Source organism: Lycium barbarum, chromosome 5 (genome assembly GCF_019175385.1).
Source record: "Lycium barbarum isolate Lr01 chromosome 5, ASM1917538v2, whole genome shotgun sequence".
In the NCBI taxonomy this organism is placed as follows: domain Eukaryota; kingdom Viridiplantae; phylum Streptophyta; class Magnoliopsida; order Solanales; family Solanaceae; genus Lycium; species Lycium barbarum.
In genome coordinates, this window is record NC_083341.1 from 137319916 (window position 1) to 137343765 (window position 23850).

A 23850-nucleotide genomic window follows, 5' to 3' on the forward strand; every position below is an offset into this window, starting at 1 on the left:
AAAAAAAGATTAGTAGTTGTTTAAAATATGTGGGCCCACAATTTTTTTTGGGCCCACAAACGAACGACGAAACTGATAACGTCCAAATCCACTCCTCAAAGAGAAAGTGTGCACAGTCGTATGCAATATAATTTATCCAACTATGAGTCGGGGTCGATCCCACGGAGAACAATATACTAGGCGATTAAGAAAATAAGGAACTATCACCAACTAAGCTAAAGCCAAACGATAGATAATATTTTGGTTTTTGAAGAAATTATAACTAATGCGGAAATGTAAACTAACCTAGAAAGCAAGTAAAATGATCAATGACCACAAGCATGAATACAAGGGAAATTACTCTCTAATAACGATCCAATGTATTTTACAATTTTACAACTAAGAGAGGGTTTATGTTAATAGATAATGATTTCTAAAATCTCATTGAAAGTCTTCCAACCAAATCAATGAATTTCACTCTAAGCTTTTCCAAGCCTTAGAGTGTGATATTAGGCACAATCAATTTAACCTCAAGTAACTATCATCTTCCGAGCTCAAGTTATTAGATGGGTTTAATGACCCAAATCCTTGCTATCCAACTCTTTTCCTAGCTTTCACTTTCTTTCTCAAGCAAAGTAAAAGTACTTAGGCACAAATAATGTTTACAATCATTAAGAGACATTTAAGCATGAAGAGTTGATAGAAAAACATTAACCCACTTCATTAGAAATAAAAATCATTCAATACATAAGCATAACAAGAGATTTAATCCAACACTTGATAATGAATAATATCATAAACAAGATTCAAGTGAAAGAAGAAAATACTACACACTTAAATATTCAATACAAAACAAGGAATTGAAGAAAGGATTAAGAAATATCTCATTGAAGTGCTTCCAATCTTCTCTTCCAATTGTGTAGATGAAACCCCAGCCTCCAAGAACTTGTGTGCTATGCCAAAGATATGTTTAACAAACCCTAGTTGGCTTTTTAAAGGAACTGGAATAGCAGAAATCGTCAAAGCCCAAGTTCTGCTCGGACTGGGCCGAAAAACCTTCAACGCGAACGCGCCACTTTTCTGCGTGAACGCGTGGAATCACTTTCTTTCTTCAGCACGAACGCGTGACATCCGACCGCGAACGCGCAGAGTCACTGACGCGCGTAGGCGAGATCGCGTGACTTTACTGCGCGAACGCGCAGAGTAATAGTTCAGCCAATATTTCCAGAATGTCCAATTGTTTTCAGTTTTGCAGCTTTTTTTTTCTTTTTTTTGCTTGTTTTCCACACTTAGGCTCTAGGGACCCCGTATTGCCTGAAACATATTAAAACCACGTAAAATAACATAGACTTGCTTAAAAACAAGTAAAACTTATAGCCGAAAGACATCGATTGTGGCGTAAAATCACGCCACATCACAACCCCCAACTTAAAGTATTTGCTTGTCCTCAAGCAAGCCATACAAAACGACGACTCAATCTAACACCTAGATATCATAGAGTAACAATGTCTACATTGGTTTTGATTCTAAACTATCGGCATGCATGTTTTTCTTCCAAGGACCACCCCAATTTTCTATTTTAAAGCAATATACACAACTCAGGAACACTACGACTAACAATGAAGCTTCAATGCATGACATTACATTATCGAACTCATTATGATGCTCCCAAATGCCACTTTAGGTGGTCACTTTATTTTGCTCGATTCTCATCCTTATGCCCTCACATAGACCAAAGAATGTCCCAACACACATATATACAACAAGAATGGGACGAAGACGAAAGAGAAGAGAAAAACACTCACACTCACAAAGAAATTCATATCTACACATGCAAATATCATAGCACTACAAAAAAAACAGCATTTAGCGACGGACATATTCTGTCACTAAACAGCATATTTTCGTCGCTAAACCAGTTTGGCGACAGATTAACGACAGATTCAAGTTTGTCGCTAAAATGCTCATAGCTAAGCTCGTAGCGACGAAAAATACAAATCCGTCGCAAGACTAGCGACGGAATATATCCGTAGCCAAGTTTAGCGACTGTCGCTATTTTGACTAATTTTGTCGCTAAAGTTCATAACAAAATTCGTCATTTGTTATTAATAGCGACAGAAGTGTCCGTCGCCAGTCATTTTATAGCTAATTCTCCTTGATTTTGGCGACAAAAATCTTTTTTAGTCAATTTGTCGCAAGATTTAATTTTATGAAAAATATCCGTCGCTAATATTTTTAATATTCTTTTTATTTATAATTAAAAATATACCCTATTCAAGCATATTACATGAACGCTTAAATACACTTAATTAAAGTAACCGATATTCATATATATTAATATTCAACAAGGTCCAAAGGATAAAGCATAATGCATATAATTGTATCGTTAAGTACAAACCATCCACAAACACTACCAAATCCAAACAAAATAGGCTAACTATTGTGAGGCTGGAGTGTCCCGGGTCAAACAAAATAGGCTAACTATTTCCTGGTCTAAGCAATATTCCGTTAAGTACAAACCATCCACAAACACCACCAAATCCAAACAAAATAGGCTAACTATCGTGAGGCTGGAGTCTCACGGGTCAAACAAAATAGGCTAACTATTTCCTGGTCTAAGCAATATTCCTTTAGTCCTCCTGCATCTTCTAATCAAATTGGGTAGTGGGTTATGGCATATCAACAACATCCATCAGTTCCAGGTTCGGGTTACCTTGCAGGGGTAGTGGAATTCCATTCTTTAATCATCAGAACCCAATGCATGAACCTCATCAAAGTTAGCAGCAGGAGAGGTAGGAACTGTAAGTGTCACAACTGATGGGTGGTTGGTAAGATCAATATTTGGCTGATGCGAGGGCGAAGAAACTAATCCTCGTACCCGCTCAACGATCACAGGAATTATATGCTCTGTCAATACAGGAATCAAACGCATCACAAACTCCAATGATCACAGGAACAACAAGGTCCAAAGGATAAAGCATAATGCATATAATTGTATCGTTAAGTACAAACCATCCACAAACACTACCAAATCCAAACAAAATAGGCTAACTATTGTGAGGCTGGAGTGTCCCGGGTCAAACAAAATAGGCTAACTATTTCCTGGTCTAAGCAATATTCCGTTAAGTACAAACCATCCATAAACACCACCAAATCCAAACAAAATAGGCTAACTATCGTGAGGCTGGAGTCTCACGGGTCAAACAAAATAGGCTAACTATTTCCTGGTCTAAGCAATATTCCTTTAGTCCTCCTGCATCTTCTAATCAAATTGGGTAGTGGGTTATGGCATATCAACAACATCCATCAGTTCCAGGTTCGGGTTACCTTGCAGGGGTAGTGGAATTCCATTCTTTAATCATCAGAACCCAATGCATGAACCTCATCAAAGTTAGCAGCAGGAGAGGTAGGAACTGTAAGTGTCACAACTGATGGGTGGTTGGTAAGATCAATATTTGGCTGATGCGAGGGCGAAGAAACTAATCCTCGTACCCGCTCAACGATCACAGGAATTATATGCTCTGTCAATACAGGAATCAAACGCATCACAAACTCCAATGATCACAGGAACAATATGCTCTGTCAATACAGGAATCAAACGCATCTCAAACTCATCCAGATTTCCTGTTGGTGTTGATTGAGCAATCGGAGGTGCTCCTGAAGATGTAGCATCGAATCCGAAAGAATCACAGAGATTCTGCCCATACTAGCATTTTGCTTGAGATCCAAGACTATATACTTTTCTTTTCTTTCTCCTCCCGCGGCTTGATAATATGCTTGACACTGATCAACATCAGACTGAGTCAATGTTTTTTGTTGTAATATTTCCTGATATTTTTCCTGTAGAAGAGTTTAATAATTAATGAGATTTAAATATTAAAGATTTTTTCCATCTGTACAGTCATGTCGTAGTAAGTTACTTTCAAAAGAGAAGTGGAGATCGTTTTATTACTTTTTCTCAAACCATAACAAGCCCAGTTTACAATGAACATGCATATACAAACAACGCAGATTACGTGGTTTAGTTTGGTCCTATGTAAAGTATTTACGCAAATCAGCCATAAGAAATAATAGTAGAAGTCTAGCAGAAGTACCACCTAGTTTTCTACAGCACCAGTTTCTCAAAAAAAAAAAAAAAAGCACCACCTGATTTTCTGCCCTTATCTTAGTTGATTTACTTCGTTTGCATAAGTCATGTTCAAGTAGAAGCTTGCACTAGAACATAAAGCTGCCTTCAAACATATTTGGGATATTATCCATAAGACAACTACTTGAGAAGATCAAATAATGGAAAGTAGCTTCTCGCATTTGTACGGATATCATAATATTTACTTGGTTCTTTTATTTTCTTTGTGCTTAGGATGGAGAACTTATGCTTATTTTCGAGAATTGTAGAGTTCCGTTGTAACACACAACATATCCACCCTACATAAGTCTAATGGAGTATTACAATCACTATGACCTGCGATGGAATCAGATAAGCCATCTGATGCAACCACCAATGCTTTTGCGGATGTGGAGTCACACAGTATGTGAGACCATGACTTGTAAAAAGAGGTTTCTCTAAGCATGAAAAAGAGGTTTCTCTGAGCATGCTGGTACCTAGCTTTTACTTTTTTGCATAGTGCAATTTTGTAAAAATTCTTAATGATAAACTTTTATGTTATCTCTTTAATTTATGCTAAAACCGAAACCCTCTTAGGGTAAACACTACTCCATGAAATAAAAAATGAGAATCAAGAATGTCAACTAGATATGCTTTGTTACTTCAAATCAGTAGAAGTGCTCTTTGAAGTAAATATTTGATAGGCTGTTTAGATTTTTTTGCAGATATACCAGTTAAAAAAAAAACTAATATAGATACTCCACAAAATATACGCAAAAACCTCTAAGATTTAAGAAATCAAACATGTATTCCTTGAACACAAAAAAATCCCTATCTAAGAAAATAGCAGTTGTTCTAGGAGAGAATAGAAGTGCACAGGTATGGTAAACAATAAGGACAACAGAAAAAGTTGACTTACATGTACGATTTGGGATTTCTTACCAACAAAAGATGTTCCATCATGACCATGTGTATGGACGTGCAAATGCATCTCACTTTGTGTTGGATCTCGACCCTTTTCAACAGCCTATACAAAAGTTACTCAATTCAGAAGATTGGCAAAAGAAATTTTTGTGTACAATTGAGATTGAAAATAACATAGAGAAAATATTAGTCTCTGTTCATTCATAATATAACTCATGAATTCTTCAATCACCCCATCTGCTCTTCTTTGACTTGTGAACCAAAAACATTGATTTCCATCCATGTCTCGTATCTACAACTACAACCAACTATTTTTGCCTCATATCCCCTTCTGAAGAGACAAAGCATCTCGAAATTTCCAATTATATATGTGGTAATGTAGCGTTCATGTACTGCCAATTCATGTAGCATCAAGATTGAGTTCCTACCTTTAAGTCTAAAAGAAACACAACTAAAATTCCTTCAACCAACTGCTATCTTCAAGCTAGGCACACTTTTTAAATTCGGATTACTGCAAAATTAAATGAAATTTTCAGATTCGGATTAGTGCAAACTTAAATGAGATTTTTCGATGTTTACACTTACAAGTCTCTTGCGATGCTCCCCTACATTGATAGAGCCACCCGTGTGAGTCCCAGTGGCAACTCACATGAGTACATTTTTCTAATACAAAAGAAAGAGCAGACATAGTATAAAGCCAAAATAAGAAATACTACTTCAATCATGTTAGACATAATATAAAGCCAGAATAAGAAATACTACTTCAATCATGTTACAGATTTTCTAGAGTTTCTATAGCAAGAAACCTTTGAAGCTTTGTACATTTTAGACAATTTAAGTTCAAGACTGTAATTCTGCATATCATTGTACTGATACAGATCCGAAAATGTTCAAATAATTTGTTAATTGTTCCTAAATTAGTTGAAATTGCTCGGAGAGAAGATAAGCAGCATACCAATGGAATTAATCCCAATTTAGGTTTGAGACCCACCATGAAAATCACCTCTAGAAGACATCTCACTGGTCACATTATTTACCCTTGATACTTCCAGATAAAATAGTTCTCAACAAATCCATACAGAAAAAGGTGCAATTCAACGGTTTCGACATCCATGCATTTCATGTTGTCACATTTTTTACATGGACATCTAACATTGTCACCACTCATGCGATTGCGCTGAGAAAAAGCAAACTGGATAAACTTATTCACACCTGTTATGAAACTGGAAGTATTACTACCTCGGCCATCCAACCTTTTGTATATCCAACCTCTAGATTATTTAGCTCTTTTGAAGAATATAAATATTCCTCAATCAGTTCCAATAGTGCACTGCAATCCCTATTCAATATTTTGAAGCACAGATAATCAATTGTACTTAGAAAATTGATTTGTTTAAGTTATAACAGACTAACTGAAGAATGCTAACTATCAGAATAGCCAAAGGAATATTTAAAGAGATGATCGTTCTTTTCGGAAGGAACAACAGACAATTTCAGATTCACGAAGTTAATCACATTACAAAGTTCAATAAGAAAAATTACCGAGAGAAGTCCTAATGCTACACAAGAGGTTCATTAATGATAATATCCTGTTTCTCTAGTTTATGTTGTGACTTCCAATGCTTAGAGAAGAAATTAAAGGAAAACAAGCATCAAAGTTAAGAAGTGAGCTAAGTACAACCAAATGTTAAGAATGAGTAGTCGATTGTATGTTAGATGTACATATACATTATATTAATAGTCTATATCCAAGGGAAAAAAACATACATAGCTTGTAGAAATACTGTCGAGATAGCCAACAAAGAACTTCAAAGTTAGAATCTGTCACTTGCACTGAATAATCTTAAAGTAAGATCCAAAAAACTGCAATCAAACTCATCATGTTTATGAGATAAAGCATATCAACAAGCAATTGAAGCGTGAATGGGTAAATCCCTGTTGAAATCTAATCCCTAAAATCGACTGAAGTGTGAATGGGGAAATCCCTAATAAGAACATTCCAGTTGAAATCTGAACCCTAAAATAGTATCAATTTTTCATCTACCCAAAACATCATTATTTACCGTATTATATCCTTGAAACTAAAAAGTACTACTGTCAAACTTAAAAAGTTCACAAATTATTCTAAACCTAAATTGTGAAGTAAATATTTATGAACATCCAAGTACGTTTTGTAACTTAGAAAGCAAAGGAAATGGGGATAAAAGTTACCTGAACAAAGACAAGAATAATGGTGGAGAGAGACTGAATTTCTAAGCACTTTCAGAATTTCTACAAGCAAATAATTCTGCAATTTGTAATTTTTTTTAATCCAACCTCTAATTTTATGTTTCCAACTTTCCATTGCATAAGAGCCTTATATTCACGCCCAATTTATTGGATTGGAATAAAAAAAACTCACATTATAGAAGAATAGAGCAAGAGGTAAGGTTTTTGAGAGAGGAGCTAATACGAGGTATGTGAGCAGATTTGTGCCCTAAATAAACTTAAATCCACATAGCGACGGATATAGCTACGGATCTAAATTTTGTCTCCAATAATAACTTTAGCTATTTTAGTTTTAAAAATTTAGCGACGAAATTTTCCGTCCCAACGAATTCGAAAATGTTTTGATAACTAAAATAAGAACAACCATGGATTATTTGTCATTAAATTCGTCGCTACTTTTTAGTAATTTTTGCACCCCATTTCGTCGTTAATTTTGTAGGTAATTTTAGGCGTCAAAATTTCCCGCCAATTTTTAGCAACGGATATATATATATTTGTCGCTAATCCGTCGCTATATTTGATACTAATTATTTTGTAGCTTATTAGGCGACAAAATTATAATTGGTCGCTAATACGTCGCTATTTAGCTACAGATTATGGTTTGTCGCTAAACGTTGTTTTTTTTGTAGTGTTATAGGCTTGCCCTTATTTTCTATGTTTTCGTCCTAGGCTAGTTCGATTGTGATCACATTAGGACTTGTTTTGGCTTGTAATGTAGGCTTAGGGACGGGTAGGATACTTTTTGGATATTAGTGACTCACCCTCCTTGAACACTACAATATCTCTTCACCTTAACTTACCTCTTTTCTTTCCAACCCTTTTATTTTCATTCAAGTTTACGACCTCGATGTGGTTTTACTCCTAACCAACTTACACTCTTTTTTTTTGTTACAATTTTCTGATTTTTTTTTCATATATATATATATATATATATATATATGCAACTACCACATCGAATCTCTACTAGCAGATTCCACCACCCCCAACTTATGTTTTTAGCATCTACTCCACATTTAATTCACCCCCAACTTAGGCATTTTGCCTCGTCTCTCTAGTAGCATCAAGGAGGGAACGGATGCGAAGACGGGTTAATTGCACAAAGGGTAAGGTTTCATAATTGGCTAGCCAAGAAAAGGGGTCAAAAGGCTCAAAAAGGGAAACTAGGGATATTTTCAGCTTTTGGTAAGGTTTATTTAGGCAAAGTGATTATTTACACAAAGAAAGCCTAAGATCATTTTACAACCAAACTCACTTTCGGATTTCATACAAGACCAACCGGGCAAGTTCTAGATTATACATGCATAAACAGAACCAAACTAACAGCTCACACACACATTGGCATAAGGACACTTATTTTTACACTTGTGACCTCATAAGTAGTCATTTATCACACACAATACCCTAATAATCATAATGTCATATAAAGAATCAATCATGTCAACCAATAAATGTTCTAAGTATGTATTTTTTAAAATTTTGAGGGGTCCATATTTTCCAACAAACCACAATACATGCCATCAGTTACAAAGTAATACCAAATAAGCCAAAATTACTCTACTCAACCTAAGCAACATCCTAAACATGCCAGTTTCAACAAAATAACCCCCCCCCCCCCCCCCCCCCCAGGAAAAGAACTCTGGCAAAGAAAAGCCGAGGGGGTTCCTAAACACATATTTATAATACAACAATACCATATAGCCACCCCCAACTTAAAAATTTGCAGTGTCCTCACTGCATCACATAAGCATACAAAAAAAATCCTAGGCATACTGCTAGCACTGAGTGCTATGATCATCTATGCTCACCCTCGGAACTGGAGCTGCTGGGCTCTAGCAGAACAAAATCTTCCTCATTTTCCTCCTCTTCATGCTGTGCTCCGCATACACTCCTTAGAATACTCATCATCTTGTTCAAAAACTTGCTTTGCTTTTTGGCGTGCTCTCTTGCCTTTTTCTGCCTCCTCTCCATCTTACCCTGCTTTTCCTTTATATGCTTCAGTTCCTCCACCACACCTGCTAATGTCGGACCACCAGGACCAGAATGAGCTATAGATGTGCCCTCTCCACATGGGCCCGAAGGGAGACTAGCCACTAGCTGCTGAATCCGAGTGTCCACCCCATGGACCTGGGTGGAGATATACTGAAAAGGCCTGGCGGCTTCTTGCAGTGGTGGCAAGAGTGGTATAGCCGTGGGAGGAGCAGGTGCCCCACCAGTCGAATCCGATGCAGTAGAGGTGAACTGCCCAAATGGCGGGGCTGCTACATCAATCCTACTTTTCTTCTGCACATTACTGGGCCCTCTCTTCTTCAATGGATGAATCGGTCCACCGGGCCCCTTTTCTTTGTCACCTGGCCTTGTGGGCACCCCATCAGTGGAGCACAAATAAGTGATCAACGATGGGAAGAATAGACTCTTAGTCCTTTCAAGCACCACTGATAAGTTGGTATTTTACCAACTTATTTCTTCTTTAATCTTAGATTATTGCTATATTTTGATTGAGAAAATAGTGCATTTAATGTCGTTTATTTCCATTTTATAGGTTTATGTGATTTAGAAGTGATCGGAAGAAACCAAGCGAAAATAAAGTCAAAAAGAGGCCAAATTGGACAAAAACTGCACAGTTTTGCAAAACTGTCAAAAGTGAACAGTTTTGCAAAAACGGGACAGAACTGCAAATAACGGGCAGAACTGCAAAAACTGAAATCTGGGGCATATTTTGTCATTTTTTGAACTTGGAAAAATTAGGCAACTACAAAAGGAGAGAAAAGGACAAAAATGGTCCCTTAACTATGATAGTAGGTTCAAAATAGTCCCTTAACTATGCACTTAACGGTTTTAGTCCTTTAAGTTTGTTACAAGTTAACAAAAATGGTCCCTTAACTATGAGAGTAGGTTCAAAATAGTCCTTTAACTATGCACTTAACGGTTTTGGTCCTTTAAGTTTGCCATAAGTTGACAAAAATGGTCCCTTAACTATGAGGGTTGGTTAAAAATAGTCTCTTAAGTATGCACTTAACGGTTTGATAATGTCAGAAAATTGTGTCTCGAAACACAAAGACCGACAGACTCTATCGATTAAAACTGAGGGAATCCATCAACTAAATAAAATACACTAGACTTTATAAATAAATTAGAAATAGCAGAAACTAAAAAAGTTGTCACTACAAAAAACAAGCGAAAAAACGATGGACTGAAACCGATGGATAAAATCGAGGGACACTATTTTTTTTTTTTAATTTTTATTGTTTTTTATGAAAACCAACGGAAGTCCATCGGTTATTTTTGAGGAAAAATGCGCGGAAACTATTTAAAAAAAAAGGAATCACTACACTGGAAGTATTTAGTTTTCTCTAGTTTTCAGTAAAAATGAATCTAGTGTATTTTACTTAGCGAATGGAATCCCTCGATTTTAATTGACAGAATCCGTCGATCTTTGTGCTCCGAGACACTATTTTTTTACATTATCAAGTCTGTAGGTTTTTCCTCAGTTTTTTCCTATAACCGACTAACGTCCGTCGATTTTGTCTCGAGTTATTTGACCGATCTAGAGTTCTCACTAATTTTTCCCTTTTTTTTCATAGTTCTCGTCAAATCTAACAAATAGAGTTCGATGAATATTTTGTCGAGACTAAAACTGTCAACTTATGGCAAACTTAAAGGACCAAAACCGTTAAGTGCATAGTTAAGGGACTATTTTGAACCTACTCTCATAGTTAAGGGACCGTTTTTGTTAACTTGTAACAAACTTAAAGGACTAAAACCGTTAAGTGCATAGTTAAGGGACTATTTTGAACCTACTATCATAGTTAAGGGACCATTTTTGTCCTTTTCTCACAAAAGGAAGACAAGGGAGCAATTTTATTCATCTTTGGCCATATTTCATACAAGTTTGGAGGCTAGGGTTTCATCTACACCATTGGAGGAGAAGATTGGAAGCACTTTAATGAGATATTTCTTAATCCTTTCTTCAATTCCTTGTTTTGTATTGATTATCTAAGTGTGTAGCTTTCTATTCTATTACTTGAATCTTGTTTATGAAAATATTCTTGATTAAAGTTTGGTTTGAAATTCTTGTTATGCTTATGTATTGAATTATTTTTATTCCTAATGAAGTGGGTTATTGTTTCTTTAATTAATCTCGTTCTTGAATATTTCCAAAGGGATTAGCTAACCCTAGGACTCACCCATTTAATTTGATTTGAGCTCGAGAGAGGAAAGTCAATTTGGAAAAGATTAGTTAACAAGGATTTGGGTCATTAAACCCATCTAATAACTTGAGCTCGGAAGAGGATAATTACTTGGGGTTAAATTGATTGTTCCTAATATCACACTCTAAGGCTTGGAAAAGCTTAGAATGAAATTCATTGATTTGGTTGGAAGACTTTCAATGAGATTTTAGAAAATCATTATCTATTAACAAAAATCCGCTCTTAGTTGTAAAATCGTGAAATACATTGTATCGTTACTTGAGTGTAATTTCCTTTGTATCCAAACTTGTGGCCATTGATCATTTTACTCGCTTTCTAGGTTAGTTTACATTTCCGCATTAGTTATAATTTTCTCAAACAAAACCAAAATATTATCTATCGTTTGGCTTTAGCGTAGTTGGTGAAAGTTCCTTACTTTCTTAATCGCCTAGCATATTGCTCCCTGTGGGATTGACCCCGACTCATAGTTGGGTAAATTATATTGCATACGACCGTGTACACTTTCTCTTTGAGGAGTGGATTTGGACGTTATAAAAAATGGCGCCGTTGCCGGGGAACAATTTGGCGTATTTGAGTTAGTTTGGGATTCAAGCTTACTCGCTTTGGTCCAAACTTGTTGTTTTGTTGCTTTATCTTATTTTTATATATATAAAAAAATGGCATCCTATAATGAAAATTGATCGGATGGTAGTTGTTCATACTTTGATGACCCATGTCCATATTGTGGAGGATCCCACTTTTGGCAAGATTGTGAAAATTTTCCCGGGAGAGAGATGCGCGCACCGTCTCAATTCTATGATGGGAATATTTGTAATATATGTGGTGGTCAAGGTGGACATTGGGGTGATTGTCCCAATTATTTTGCTTCCCCTCTTCCAAGTTGTTCTAACGAAAATGCTAGTTGTACTTTTGAGTTTGATAGGGACAATGACATGACAAGTGAAGGGAAAAGTGCCGGATTTGAAGGAATCATGGCAATGCTCCAAACATACTTAGATCGAGAAGCTAAAATAGAGGAAGAACGAAAGCTCGTCCATCAATCCATTTTAGAAAATGGAGAAGCTATGAAAAGAATGAATGATTCATTTGAGGATGCCAATTCCTCAATTGTCATGGAGGTGTCTACTCCTCAAAATGAATTGGTTGAAGAAGAGATTTCAAGTTTAAAAGATGAGCCCGAACATTCTTGTGAGCACAACGAAAGTTGTGAAATTGAAGAAATGGTTCAACTTGAAGATGAAGAGCAAAATCTTGAAAAAGAAATCTCCAATTCTCAAAAAGAAGAAGTTGAGGAAATTTTGAAAAGCATAATGGAGAGGAATGAAAAATATGGACAAGTCTTGACCAAATTGTGGGAAGAAGTTCAACATGGAGATGATAAAACTGTCCAAAAGGTGTATCTCACCATGGATGGATTCTTACAAGAGCTGGACGACTCTCACAATGAAGAAAAACTTGACAAAATGGAAATTTTGAGCCAAGATTGGCTAATGAATCAAGCTCAACAACTTGAAGCCTATGGAGATCACCGTGAAGGCATTTCATGGATGATGGAAGAATTTCTAAAAATGCATGTTGAGCAAAGTCAAGAAGTGGAACTACTTGAAATTGCTATCCGGAAATTGGAGGCCGAATTGAATGCAAAGATTGAAGCATGTAATGCTCAATATCAAAGGGCCATGTATTGTAATTCTGAGTTGGTTTCCAATGAAGAAGAGGTCAAGATTGATTTTCATGAGCTAATAGTGAATTGCCAACCGACTAATCCAAAAATAATGCAAGATGCCGAAGTTGAAGAAATGATACTAGAGTTGCATAAAAAAGTTCATGAAATGGTTTTTGAAGACTCTAGTTCATTTTTGGGTGAGGATGTAAAAAATGAAGCGAATTTGAAAATGGAGCGCCTTAGACCACATTCCAACCATTTTTCAACATTATGCTTGGTTAGTGAAATGGAAGTTGAACTAACTGAGCCTATCGAGAATTTTGGAGATGAAGAAGAAAGCGTTTTCATTTTGAAGTTTGCTATGCCAAGAAGACAAAATGGCATGCCTCACTTACGGGCCAAGAAGTGCAAAATGCGACACCCGAGAGTTGGCCTCTTTGCTTTTCTACCACCGCCCCATGAGCGTCATCATAATCTTGATTCAAAGTTGGGGCGCAAATTCATATCTTCCAAATGGAGGGAAAAGTGGTAAAGTAACCGTCGTACCGCGACATTAACTTAAGCGCTTGGTGGGAGGCAACCCATCATTTTAAATTTTTTTAATCGTTTTTGAAATTTTATTTTTTAGAATAGTTTAGTTTATGGTTTTTGACTAATCTGCAAAGTTTCAGAATATTTGGAGTTGTTTTGAGCATGTCGGATATCCGGACAACCCCCAAACCAGTAAAAGCTGCAAAAAAAAAAATTCTGGTGGCATAACTTGCGAATCGTAGGTCAGGTCGCAAAGTGTGACAGAGATAATTTTTTTTTCCAGGTGACATCACCTGCGAATCGCAGGTCATGCCTGTGAGTCGCAGGTCGTGACAGTAAAAAACAAAAAATTAATTGCTCTCAAACTATTTTATGTTTTGTTTCGATTATGTGCAGTAGCCGAGGGTCTTTCGGAAACAACCGCCCTACCTTTCGAGCTGGGGGTCAGGTCTGCATACACTCTACCCTCCCCAGACCCCATATGGTGGGATTATATTGGGTTGTTGTTGTTGTTGTTGTTGTTGTTTCGATTATGTGCAGTGAGGACACTGCAATGTTTGTAGTTGGGGGTGGCATGTGGTAGCACATTATATTTCAGTTATGCTTGATTTGTGCCCTTGTCGGGCTTTTGTCTTATGTATGAATATTGTGTGCCCTTGCCGGGCTTGTTTTATGATTGTTGGTGTGGCTATGGATAGTTGTTGTTACAAATGGAACTTGCTCAAAGTTTTGAAAACCTTTTTGTTGGCATGTTGTGGATTAGTTACTTTTATTATTTTATTTCCGTTCTTAGTTATGTGGTTTAGGAGTAAAAATGGTGTTCCCCTTGACCAATTTTGGCTTGCTTGGTACCAACTTATTTAAACCTTGGCGTATGAATTCTTGATTTAAAAAAAAAACGATTGAAGTAAAGATTCTTGTTGTGACATTTAGACTCAATTTTTGTCTCTTACTTTCACTAATTAGTCTCTTTAGGCTATGGTTGACATTGTGAGTTCATTTTGTTCAATTGATTTTTGGATACATATTTCACTTGAGTTTGCATGTGCCATGTGTGGTAAGGTTTTGTGAGTTCTTTTGCATTACTTGTGGTCTAGAACTTGCCCGGAATGTGTTTCAAGGCGAAATCCTAGTCTACACTTGGTTTAAAAAATGATGTTAGGCCTTCCTTGGACGGTTTTTGCGCCTTAAATATCCTACCCTTGCATGTTTTCCCTAGTTAACCCCTTTTGAGCCTTTAACCTTTTCTTTGACAACCATGTTACAAGCTTTACCTTGTTCTTCATTGATCCATCTTTTGGTACTCTACCTCCTTAAGTGCGTTGAAAGTGCAAACATAGGCTAAAAGCCTAAGTTTGGGGGTGATGGTTGGAAAAGTTGTTATGTGGGAGTTACTTTAAAAGTGAAAAGGTGAAATTTTTTTTGTAAACTTCCTTGTTATTTTGAAAAAGAAAAAAAAATGAAGGAAGAATAAAGAGTGTGATTAATGGGAAGACTAAGTGGTGAAATGAAAAAAAATGAAGAAAGGAATGGAAAAGTTTCAAAGGAAGTGTGCTTTGAATGTTGAAAATTGTAGTGCTTAGGGAGGTTTTGAGTCACTTTTACCCTAATTGTGTCCTACCTTAACCAAAAGCCTAAATTACAACCCTTTAAGTCCTAATTGATTTTGAACCAAGTGTGTCTACATTAGTGGAGAAATACATGAAGGGCAAGCTTATGGTACTACTTGTGTGCATTTGAACATCTTTGTGAGAGAGAGAGCTAATTCTTTCTATTTGATATCTCATTTGAATTACATTTTTTAAGTGTGGGATTCTCTCTTGAGTGTGAGGGCACATGAGAATTTAAGTTATGAATTTGTTACATTTTCCAATTGAGAGGAATGAACAAAAGAAAGTTGTTTTGTGATAATGAGGCAAATTTTGAAGCTTTATTGTCATGACGTGATTGCTACTTTGATTAACTTGGTGTTTGGACACTTGAAATGAAAATGAAGTTTTTGAGAAGAAGTTGGTGATTCCTATGTTTTGGATTAATTGTTGGTACCAATCAAAGTCATGTGTTTGTGCTTAAAGTAGACCTTTTTGACTTGGTATGATGTTGGTGCACTTTTGAATGGAGTCCTTTGAAGGAAATTATAATTTGATTTGCTTGAGGACAAGCAATAGTTTAAGTTTGGAGGTTTGATAAGTTGGTATTTTACCAACTTATTTCTTCTTTAATCTTAGATTATTGCTATGTTTTGATTGAGAAAATAGTGCATTTAATGTCGTTTATTTCCATTTTATAGGTTTATGTGATTTAGAAGTGATCGGAAGAAACCAAGTGAAAATAAAGTCAAAAAGAGGCCAAATTGGACAAAAACTGCACAGTTTTGCGAAACTGTCAAAAGTGGACAGTTTTGCAAAAACGGGACAGAACTGCAAAAACTGAAATCTGGGGCATATTTTGTCATTTTTTGAACTTGGAAAAATTAGGCAACTACAAAAGGAAGATAAGGGAGCAATTTTATTCATCGTTGGCCATTTTTCATACAAGTTTGGAGACTAGGATTTCATCTACACCATTGGAGGAGAAGATTGGAAGCACTTTAATGAGATATTTCTTAATCCTTTCTTCAATTCCTTGTTTTGTATTGATTATCTATGTGTGTAGCTTTCTATTCCATTACTTGAATCTTGTTTATGAAAATATTCTTGATTAAAGTTTGGTTTGAAACTCTTGTTATGCTTATGTATTGAATTATTTTTATTCCTAATGAAGTGGGTTATTGTTTCTTTAATTAATCTCGTTCTTGAATATTTCCAAAGGGATTAGCTAACCCTAGGACTCACCCATTTAATTTGATTTGAGCTCGAGAGAGGAAAGTCAATTTGGGAAAGATTAGTTAACAAGGATTTGGGTCATTAAACCCATCTAATAACTTGAGTTCGGAAGAGGATAGTTACTTGAGGTTAAATTGATTGTGCCTAATATCACACTCTAAGGCTTGGAAAAGCTTAGAGTGAAATTCATTAATTTGGTTGGAAGACTTTCAATGAGATTTTAGAAAATCATTATCTATTAACATAAATCCGCTCTTAGTTGTAAAATCGTGAAATGCATTGGATCGTTACTTGAGTGTAATTTCCTTTGTATCCAAACTTGTGGCCATTGATCATTTTACTCGCTTTCTAGGTTAGTTTACATTTCCGCATTAGTTATAATTTTCTCAAACAAAACCAAAATATTATCTATCGTTTGGCTTTAGCGTAGTTGGTGAAAGTTCCTTACTTTCTTAATCGCCTAGCATATTGTTCCTTATGGGATCGATCCCGACTCATAGTTGGGTAAATTATATTGCATACGACCATGTACACTTTCTCTTTGAGGAGTGGATTTGGACGTTATCAACCACCTCCCGTATTTCTCGCTTAATAAGACTCCCCACGTCAACAGACAATCCTTCCATCACAGCACAAATTAATTTATCCCTCTCAAGGGGCACCTCTGAATCATGTTTAGAAGGCAACACCCTGGATGTCACAATATCTAGCCAAGTTTTGGCCTCAGCAGTGAATTCTGTGGAGTCAATCTTCCTTTGCATTGTGGTCAACCACTTTGGTTGCTCCCCACCGTGAAGGTGGGTCACAAACCATTGTTGCTTCATTTGTTCGTACCTCTACGCCATCTCACTATTGTCACCATCCTGCAGATTGTAGTAGGCATTGATTCGAGAAGCATTGCACAGGACATCTACGCCTATGACTTTGACAATCGCCAGATCTGTAATGTCTGCCTCTGCAGCATTTGCATAGAATTCCCTCACAAGGGTATAATTTGCCTTGATTGGTTCATCCGCAAAACGTATCCATCTGCTTATTACCAACCTTTCATAGAACTCGGGCATCTTTTCTTCCAAATTTTCTGTTACAATGCCCCTTTCTTCGATGAAGCTCTTTTCCAGCAGTCTATCATAGAGCTTCGAACATTTTGCTGACTGAAAGGTGGTGGTATCGTAGTATTCAATCAAGGGCACTTGGGCAACATTGGATGTTGAAGCCATTTTTCAAGCTTAAGTACCTACAAAACAAAAGCACATGTCGAACATACATATAAATACCTAAAACGATGTATAATGAGGCAATTAGGCCAAGGAAATTGGTCACCAAAGTTTCTAGCAACTCTGTGCGAGCATTCTGTTTGTGCACTGCCTGTTTTCCTTCAGCGCGATCGCGCAACAAATGGGCGCGTTCGCGCTATTTTAATTTATTCGTTCTGCGCGATCGCACAACAAAGGGTCACGTTCGCGCCATTTTGAATCATCTTTCCAGCGCGTTCGCGCAGTGTATCAGCGCGATCGCGCTGAGTCGGTTCAGATTTTCATAAGGCATTTTCAAAAACAGGTTATGGGCATGATTTTTGGGGCTTCATTTTAATGGTTTTAAGCACGTATTTTGCCCCATCTTTTGCACACATCAGCATCCAACTCTCAACTCACATCACTCAACAACTAATAACAATTTACATGACAGGAAATTCAACAATTTCATCAAATTTTTATGCTTAAGCAAGTGAAAGTCAAAATTTTCTTTCACAATTTCTAACATGAAAAGATGATAAAAACAACCCTATGAACAAGAGAATGAGAGAATCACATACCTTGTGGTTGCAAGTTGAAGAATTTTTCTTAAAATTTGAAGTTGGGTTTGAGAGAAAAGTGAGGGAAATGGGGGTTATACCCCCTTTTTCTTCTGTTTTGTATACTTGGGAACTGCGCGTTGGCGCGTTCGCGCTGAACAATTTTTTTTTTTACACACTGTCACGACTTGAGACCCGACCTGCGACTCGCAGGCATGACCTGCGATTCGCAGGTTATGTCACCTGAAAAAAAAATTTCAGTAGCTTTTACTGGTTTGGGGGCTGTCCGGAAATCCGACATGCTCAAAACAACTCAAAATATTCTGAAACTTTGCAGATTAGTCAAAAATCATAAACTAAACTATTCTAAAAAATAAAATTTCAAAAATGATTAAAAATTTTTAAAACGATGGGTTGCCTCCCACCAAGCGCTTAAGTTAACGTCGCGGCACGACGGTTACCTTTACCACTTTTCCCTCCACTTGGAGGATATGAATTTTCACCCCAACTTTGAATCAAGATTATGATGACGCTCCTGGGGCGGTGGTAGAAAAGCAAAGAGGCCAACTCTCGGGTGTCGCATTTTGCACTTCTTGGCCAGTAAGTGAGGCATACCATTTTGTCTTCTTGGCATAACAAACTTCAAAATGAAAACGCTTTCTTCTTCATCTTCAAAATTCTCCACAGGCTCGGTTAGTTCAACTTCCATATCATCAACCAAGCACAATGTTGAAAAATGTTTGGAATGTGGTCCAGTGCGCATCAATTTCAATTCGCTTCATTTTTGACATCCTCACCCAAAAATGAACTAGAGTCTTCAAAAATTATTTTGTGAACCTTGTTATTCAACTCTAGTATCACTTCTTCAACTTTGGCATCTTGCATTATTTTTGGGTTGGTCGGTTGGCAATTCACCATTAGCTCATGAAAATCAATCTTGACCTCTTCTTCATTGGAAACCAACTCAAAATTATAATCCATGTCCCTTTGATATTGAGCATTACATGCTTCAATCTTTGCATTCAATTCGGCCTCCAATTTCCGGATAGCAATTTCAAGTAGCTCAATTTCTTGACTTGGCTCAACATGCATTTTTAGAAATTCTTCTATCATCCGTGAAATGCCTTCACGGTGATCTCCATAGGCTTCAAGTTGTTGAGCTTGATTCATTAGCCAATCTTGGCTCAAAATTTTCATTTTGTCAAGTTTTTCTTCATTGTGAGAGTCGTTCAACTCTTGTAAAAATCCATCCAGGGTGAGATACACCTTTTGGACAGTTTCATCATCTTCCCATAATTTGGTCAAGACTTGCCCATATTTTTCATTCCTCCCCCTTATGATTTTCAAAATTTCCTCAACTTCTTCTTTTTGAGAATTGAAGATTTCTTCTTCAAGATTTTTCTCTTCTTCAAGTTGAACCATTTCTTCAATTTCACAACTTTCGTTGTGGTCACCAGAATTTTCGGGCTCATCTTTTAAATTTGAAATCTCTTCTTCAACCATTTCATTTTGAGAAGTCGACATTTCCATGACAATTGAGGAATTGACATCCTCAAATGAATCATTCATTCTTTTCATAGCTTTTTCATTTTCTAAAATGGATTGTTGGACGAGCTTTCGCTCTTCCTCTATTTTAGTTTCTCGATCTAAGTATGTTTGGAGTATTGCCATGATTCCTTCATATCCGGCACTTTGTCCTTCACTTGTCATGTCATTGTCCCTATCAAACTCAAAAGCACAACTAACATTTTCGTTAGAACAACTTGGGGGAGGGGGAGCAAAATAATTGGGACAATCACCCCGATGTCCACCTTGACCACCATATATATTACACTCATCATAGGATTGAGACGGTGCACACATCTCTTTCCCGGGAGCATTTTCACAATCTTGCCAAAAGTGGGGTCCTCCACAATATGGACATGGGTCATCAAAATATAGGTTGCAACTATCAAACCCATTTTCATTCCAAGATGCCATAGAGACACAGGTAACAAAAATAAATAACAAAAAATAAAAAAACTAACACAAAGAAACACAAAAAATCACAAACACATATTCACAAGTTTGGACCAAAGCAAGCAAGCTTAAAATCCCAAACTAACCCAAATACGCCAAATTGTTCCCCGGCAACGGCGCCAAAATTGATAACGTCCAAATCCACTCCTCAAAGAGAAAGTGTAAACGGTTGTCACAATATAATTTACCCAACTATGAGTCGGGGTCGATCCCACAGGGAACAATATACTAGGCGATTTAAATAAGTAAGGAACTATCACCAACTAAGCTAAAGCCAAACGATAGATAATATTTTGGTTTTTTGAGAAAATTATAACTAATGCGGAAATGTAAACTAACCTAGAAAGCAAGTAAAATGATCAACGGCCACAAACATGGATACAAGGGAAATTACTCTCTAGTAATGATCCAATGTATTTTACAATTTTACAACTAAGAGCGGGTTTATGTTAATAGATAATGATTTCTAAAATCTCATTGAAAGTTTTCTAACCAAATCAATGAATTTCACTCTAAGCTTTTCCAAGCCTTAGAGTGTGATATTAGGCACAATCAATTTAACCTCAAGTAACTATTCTCTTCCGAGCTCAAGTTATTAGATGAGTTTACTGACCCAAATCTTTGCTATCTAACTCTTTTCCTAACTTTCACTTTCTTTCTCAAGCAAAATAAAAGTACTAAGGCACAAATAATGGTTGCAACCACTAAGAGACATTTAAGCATGAAGAATTGATAGAAAAACATTAACCCACTTCATTAGAAATAAAAATCATTCAATACATAAGCATAACAAGAGATTTAATCCAACACTTGATAATGAATAATATCATAAACAAGATTCAAGTGAAAGAAGAAAATACTACACACTTAAATATTCAATACAAAACAAGGAATTGAAGAAAGGATTAAGAAATATCTCATTGAAGTGCTTCCAATCTTCTCTTCCAATTGTGTAGATGAAACCCCAGCCTCCAAGAACTTGTGTGCTATGCCAAAGATATGTTTAACAAACCCTAGTTGGCTTTTTAAAGGAACTGGAATAGCAGAAATCGTCAAAGCCCAAGTTCTGCTCGGACTGGGCCGAAAAACCTTCAACGCGAAAGCGCCACTTTTCTGCGCGAACGCGTGGAATCACTTTCTTTCTTCAACGCGAACGCGTGATATCCGACCGCGAACGCGCAGAGTAATAGTTCAGCCAATATTTCCAGAATGTCCAATTGTTTCCAGTTTTGCAGCTTTTTTTTCGCTTTTTTGCTTGTTTTCCACACTTAGGCTCTAGGGACCCCGTATTGCCTGAAACATACTAAAAACCGCGTAAAATAACATAGACTTGCTTAAAGACAATAAAACTTATAGCCGAAAGACATCGATTGTGGCGTAAAATCACGCCACATCAGAAACCTGACGATTTGATTTTCTAAGCACTTTTTTTTAACATTGTTTGTTTTTTTAATATGGGATTCACTTTTTTTTTAATATTGTTTGATTTTGTTAATATGAGATCCACTTTTTTTTCCCGTGAGTTTGGATGTGGTGGGTTCCACTTTTTTTTTTTTAATTACTGGTTGGTGTTTAATATGGGGCCCACATTTAAAAAAAACAATATTAGTAGTTGTTTAAAATATGTGGGCCACAATTTTTTTTTTAAATGTTAGTAGTTGTGGTGGGTTCCACTTTTTTTTTTAATTACTGGTTGATGTTTAATATGGGGTCCACAATTTTTATTTTAACTATTAGTAGTTGTTTAAAATATGTGGGCCACATTTTTTTTTAAATATTAGTAGTTGTTTAAAATATGTGGGCCCACATTTTTTTTTATTTTTAAATATTAGTAGTTGTTTAAAATATGTGGGCCCACAATTTTTTTTTGAGCCCACAAACGAACGACGAAACCTGAAGACGAGAAGTGAGGAAACTCACTCTTCTAAATAGTTAGAATATTTCCAAGTACAGTAGCTTCGTTCCTTTTTTTTTTTTTTTACTCCCTCAGGTTCATATTACTTGCCTCCTTCTAAAAATAAATGATCCAAAATAGTTATCATTTTAACAAATAAAAATATAATTAAGTATTAATTTTTACCTTTACCCTTACTCAATAAATATAGAGAGATATTAATATAGTGAAAAAGAGTAGTATTAATTTGATATCAGAGATTAAATAGTGATAATTTAATCAAATTATCTTTTTAGTTAATGTTTCTTAAGAGACGTACAAAAGAAAAACATGACAAGTAAAATGGATCCGACCGGAGGAAGTAATAATTATGGGCATCGAAATTGATAGGGTGGGCTAATTTGGATTTGTATCGCATAAGATCCGTTAAACGAAAGCACTAATCTTTTCTCCACATAGTGTCAATATAGAAGTAATTCTGAACATCTCAGAGTTATACTTCATAACTGATTTGAAATCTTGTAGCCTTAGATTGATCCATTCATGTCGTGCTTTTGGGAGGAAGACCATCTTCAGGTGGTCATACCTTTCTTTCAAGTTTTTCCATAAAATGAGTGGATTCTTAATAGTATAATATTCAATTTTCAGGTCCTCATCAAGATGATGACGCAAGAATATCATAGCCTTGGCATTTTCTTGGTTGGATGCTTTATTATTTTCTTTAATGGTGTCTCCAAGACCCATAGCATCAAGATGGATTTCAGCATCTAGCACCCATGATAGGTAGTTCTTGCCCGAAATATCAAGGGCAACGAACTCGAGTTTTGTAAGGTTAGCCATAAAATAGAGAGAATAAAAATATTACCTTAACCTTCAAAAATTCCTTGAGACGGTAGAGTCTCGTGCTGATAACATGTTATAAAATAAAAGCAGTGCAATAAATTAAAGTAGCAAAAATGAAGGGAGAGGGAAACAGAAAGTACTAAGTTTTCTTTTTGTATTGTTGTCTGTGTCTTATATTCCATCTAAGGCTATATTTATAAGCCAACAAAACATGGGGAAACATACATGCTGCAGTTGTGTGGCCTCTACATGGGAATCCACTATCTCCACTACATGGACATCCACTATCTCCACTATCTCCACTATCATTTCATAACAAGTAGAAATATTTCCAAGTATAGTAGCTTCTTTCCTTCTTGTTTTTTTTACTCCCTTCGGTTCATTTTACTTGCCTCCTTCTAAAAATAAATGATCCAAAATTGTTATCATTTTAACAAATCAAAATATAATTAAGTATTAATTTTTACCTTTATCCTTACTCAATAAATATAGAGAGATATTAATATAGTGAAAAAGAGTAGTATTAATTTGATATCAGAGATTAAACAGTGATAATTTAGTCAAATTATCTTTTTAGTTAATGTTTCTTAAGAGACGTACAAAAGAAAAACATGACAAGTAAAATGGATCCGACCGGAGGAAGTAATAATTATGGGCATCGAAATTGATAGGGCGGGCTAATTTGAATTTGTATCGCATAAGATCCGTTAAACGGAATCACTTTTTATTAGGAGAAGTTTTTAAATTTTAAGAATCACGGCTGGTCGGGAAGACAACTATATGAGCCTGTTAC

At 36.1% G+C, this 23850-nt stretch overlaps 1 long non-coding RNA gene across 1 annotated transcript; it reads right to left on the reverse strand.

Moving 5' to 3' along the window:
- Window positions 1-2941: 2941 nt before the first annotated feature.
- LOC132641804 (uncharacterized) lies at window positions 2942-5720 on the reverse strand. The gene is made up of 3 exons (XR_009582976.1): window positions 5594-5720; window positions 5004-5519; window positions 2942-3819 (listed from the first exon to the last, which is right to left on the reverse strand). It is a non-coding gene; the product is annotated as an uncharacterized LOC132641804 (long non-coding RNA).
- Between the last annotated feature and the right edge of the window lie 18130 nt (window positions 5721-23850).